The following is a 4739-nucleotide window of genomic DNA, read 5'->3' as shown; positions in this document are numbered from 1 at the left end:
TCGGGAAATCGGAGGAACAAATAAATGCTCTTGGGCGCAGACAGTAGGACATGAGTTTTTGCATTGTTTGCTTAAGTTTTTTGGAACTTACTGTGGAAAAAACAATATCTGCTGGTAAATTGCATGAGCAAAAATTTCCGTTTGAATAACGTTGGAAAACAATAAAATGACTTTTATAGGTGTCCTCAAGGGTAAAATAAAAAAAAACAGCTGCATAGATTATTTAAGAATAATAGATTTTCAGTAAAGTTCTACGAGACAAGGCTATTAAGATTACTTTATAACGTTAAAATACTTTCGAATAGCGGTACGAGAATCAATAATAAGAGTTATGTAGGTTCAATGTTGCAAAGGAACCAATTTACTCCCCCAAAAAATAACAGCAGCGAAAGGAATAAGTTTAACCATTCGCCAAAGCCATATACACTGAAGATAACTCGTCAAGCTTATTCAGGAAACACAAATATTCCTCACGAATATTCAAGTGCAGTGTAAGATTGTAGATGCCACTACGAGGTCTAATGGTAAATTTTGAATTAAGTGAACTATTCGAGGGTACATAAATAAAAACATCTGTCTCCTCCGTCTCGCAATATACATCAAGAAAAACCTGAATGCAAAATTTCCATGATCTTATCATGTGGTTACAAGCATCAAGTGGTTACAAGCATTTGTCGATTGCACAAATGAGAGGCGTCTATTTCAACTCTCAAAGCGAAACATTAAGGAATAATCCTGGAGATTCTCTTCATTACTCAAGGCAACCTGCTGTCAAGTGCAAAAAGTACATTGTCTTACAAAAAGTACATTATAATGGTGATGAGGCCCTGAAGTTTTTCTTCAGAATTTTCTTACTGCAAGAGCAACAAAGACGTGAAAACTCGATCATAATTGCTTTCAGCCAACGTTGGGATAGGAATTATTATGCTCAGTTGCACTCAATTCAAGTAAAATTAATGAGAATCCGCCTATGTGACAATAGGATCACAATATTATCAAGGGACAATTTACGATCATCCGATATGCATGCAACATTACCGAAACTAGAGCACAAGACATTGCAATAGATTAGGAATAATTCAGACGTATCTCTTACCACCCAAGCAATCGGACCACTGAAAGCGAATAAGCGGTGACATTCGGGGACGGATTGGAAATCTAATACAAAATATCCTCAATATGGTCGTATCTTTGGCAGCAGCATTAAAAGCACACATATCACTGGTGAAGATATCACAAGAACCCTATCTTCAAACCTTGAGGTACTTTGCAAAGGGTAAAACATAATTATAGGCGGAATAAAACCTAATGAAGTATAGAACTATTGAATAAATATCGGCATTACTCGTAGCAAATTTACTTATAGGTATCTTAAACACTTAAATATAAGGTAATTGCGAAGGTGTGAAATGGGAAAACGATAACATATTCGTAAATGGCTTGTTCACTTACCTCTTAACTCGACGCCGGTCTCCAACAAAATGACGAGGACAGAAGCTCCGACACCGAACAGTCTCGTGATTGAAGGACGTCTATGACGTCACGATAAATAAGTCCGATATATTTTCGTAAAAACAATAAAAATAGAGTTTAAGCGTTAACTGAATATATATTATTTCATTTAAAATAATTTTAAAATGTAATATTATATATAAATTTATTTAAAATACTTTAGTTTTCCAAAACAACTTTCCTCCATTGCAGTTTCAGTGAATGGGCCCTTTTGACTTTCCGACGGTTTCAATGCTCTATTCGACCAACTGTCAACGGTACCATGTCATCTCCACCCCCACCCCAGCTTAACGGTCATATTATCCGTCACCTGACTATGAGTCGTTCTCCTGCGTCATTTCAAATTACTTCCGCGCTGTTAGCGCAACAGTGGCACACCAACGGACACCATCCTGAACTTCATCAACATCGGTGATACATGGATGCAGAGACTTGACTCTTTGGTGGACGTAGGGCATACGCTGGAGAAATTAATCGAAATTGGTTAGTTGTTAACGATTTGTTGTCATTTGTTTATTGAATCATTATATCAATCTATTCTCGGGATGTGATGCAGATGACGATAAAACTTAGCATTTACTCAAACCATTGTATTCATACGATGATTAACAGGGAAATCAATTTCCAAAAACCTTATTCCTGTCGTTCTCTTCTGTGTTATTTTACAGTGACGCTGGACTAAGCGGTTTTCTGGGCATTGATCCTGGTTTTCATCGGGGCTGCTGTCACGGATTTGAGCATGAAGTGAGAAGAAAATTTGCGGAAACCTTGTGGGAGCATGCCGGCGGAGCAGAAGTTCACGGGACTAATCGAAATGACGTGAGTGAAAAAATTAATTTTCATGTTCATTCAAGTGAAATCGTGATTTATAAAGGGGTGCCAACCACTTCTACGACGGCTCATTCTCACAAACTAGACGACGAAATCCTTCAAAAACAGGTGCGACTCACTTTCCACCCCCATAACTTTTAATTTGTTTTTATTAAGGTCGACAATGTCTTACGGAATTCGCACTGCATCCATCGAAAGTGATATTTTTGGCAATATTTCACATTGTTTGGTGATTATCCTAAAATTAATCGGGGCGGCTAAATGGGTCAGTGGATGCGAGGACGGCGTAATAAGAGGTTAAATTTATAAGAAAATGTGTGCGTAGGATTCCCTTTTGGGAAGGGCATTTGTATTTAAATAAATTCTATTTGTGACTATTTCCCTCGCTAACTCTCGCTGTTTCCCACATTAATATTTAGGTTGGAATTTCAATGTTGGCCTCTTGTTATGGTAATTGCGAGGCTCTTGCGTATAACGGAAGAAAAAGATTGATATTTCAATTGTATTAGTACATACACATGTCCTCCACTGATGCGGCATAGAAGTGACAAGCGAGATTCAGACCGATTCTCCCACGACCTTCAGTTCTCAGCGCATTTATAAGGAACCGTTCGAGCCCCCACCTCCAACCTCGTTTCTTGAACATAGGTACCTTAACCGATGGCCTCAACTTGGAAATAATGACCTTGCCTCCTACTACAAATCCCCAGACCCCTGTTTCTTTACAGCTGATTATGTTCGTTCGAAGCACGGAATAGCACCACTTATCCTAATTGCGACGAGACCAAGTCCACATTATCAAATACTATTATGAATATACGGATAGAACCGAAAGAGGTCGTTGGATACCTTAAGCATAAATATATAAATATATATATTTAAATTTAAATTTATACACCATATTTACACACCATACACCACCGCCGAATTTAAACACCATATTTAAAGCCACCCGCCCTCTCCAAAAGTCGCAGTCAGTCACTATCTCCACACCCTCACCTTGCAATCGTCCCAGGTGTAAAACCTGCAAGATATTCTCTCCACCCCCTGCCTCTTTTCTCCCCAAGCTTAAATTCCAACCGATTTTCCCCTCCACTACTTGTACTTCCACCAACATCATTTACCTTCTTCACTGTAATTTCTGCCCTGCTTTCTATATTGGCCAATGCACTACCCCTCTCAATCTCAGAATTAACAATCATCGCGCCTCCTGTTGTCCATCTTCCCCCCACTCCTCTCTACCAGTTCCTACACATTGTCTTTCACATGATTCCATTTTCAATCAATGCTACAAAGTATCCATTATTGCCTCCCTCCCTCCCACCGACTCCGCCCTCAACCTCCACACCCTCGAATTGGCTTGCATTTGGCACTTTCAAGCCAATAGCTTTCCAGGTCTGAACGTCGCATCCTAACCCCTATTCCTAACTCCCCCTCCCCATACACCTCTCCCCTTACCCCTCTTTTCCCTTTTCCAACCCTCTCCTTTCCTCACCATTCATACTTCAGCTGACGAAGAAGCCTCAAGTGCTTCGATAGCTTCGACGAGTTTATTTATTCAATGTGAGTGTTTCTTTTTTGTGTTTCCTCAAGACTTTATATATATATATATACATTGAATAAATAAACTTGAAGCTATCGAAGCACTTCAGGCTTCTTCGTCAGCTGAAGAATGAATGGTGAGGAAAGGAGAGGGTTGGAAAAGGGAAAAGAGGGGTAAGGGGAGAGGTGTATGGGGAGGGGGAGTTAGGAATAGGGGTTAGGATGCAACGTTCAGACCCGGAGAGCTATTGGCTTGAAAGTGCCAAATGCACGCCAATTCGAGGGTGTGGAGGTTGAGGGCGGAGTCGGTGGGAGGGAGGGAGGCAATAATGGATACTTTGTAGCAATGATTGAAAATGGAATCATGTGAAAGACAATGTGTAGGAACTGGTAGAGAGGAGTTTCAAGCCAATAGCTCTCCGGGTCTGAACGTTGCATCCTAACCCCTATTCCTAACTCCCCCTCCCCATACACCTCTCCCCTTACCCCTCTTTTCCCTTTTCCAACCCTCTCCTTTCCTCACCATTCATTCTTCAGCTGACGAAGAAGCCTGAAGTGCTTCGATAGCTTCAAGTTTATTTATTCAATGTGAGTGTTTCTTTTTTGTGTCTCTGTGTGTATCGACATTAACTTAAACTATTTATATTACGTGCCACGTGCATTTCGGATTTTCCAATACATTGTATATATATATATATAATATTGAAGTTCTATCTTTATGAAATTACAGCAGGTTATTGAAGCCATTTAATATGGAATGGCTACGCAGTATGTCAATTAAACATTCCTATTTATGTTTGTATGTACTTTGTCGGCAATTCATCTTATGTTCCGCGAGATAATTCACAGTATCA

At 39.8% G+C, this 4739-nt stretch overlaps 1 long non-coding RNA gene across 1 annotated transcript; it reads left to right on the top strand.

Annotated features, from left to right (window-relative positions):
- Window positions 1-1943: 1943 nt before the first annotated feature.
- LOC124158977 lies at window positions 1944-2253 on the top strand. Its single transcript, XR_006864890.1, has 2 exons — window positions 1944-1995; window positions 2181-2253. It is a non-coding gene; the product is annotated as an uncharacterized LOC124158977 (long non-coding RNA).
- The last annotated feature ends 2486 nt before the right edge of the window (window positions 2254-4739 follow it).

The sequence above is a fragment of the Ischnura elegans genome, chromosome 5 (assembly GCF_921293095.1).
Source record: "Ischnura elegans chromosome 5, ioIscEleg1.1, whole genome shotgun sequence".
Lineage (NCBI taxonomy): Eukaryota > Metazoa > Arthropoda > Insecta > Odonata > Coenagrionidae > Ischnura > Ischnura elegans.
This window is presented reverse-complemented; position numbering and strand designations above follow the sequence as displayed.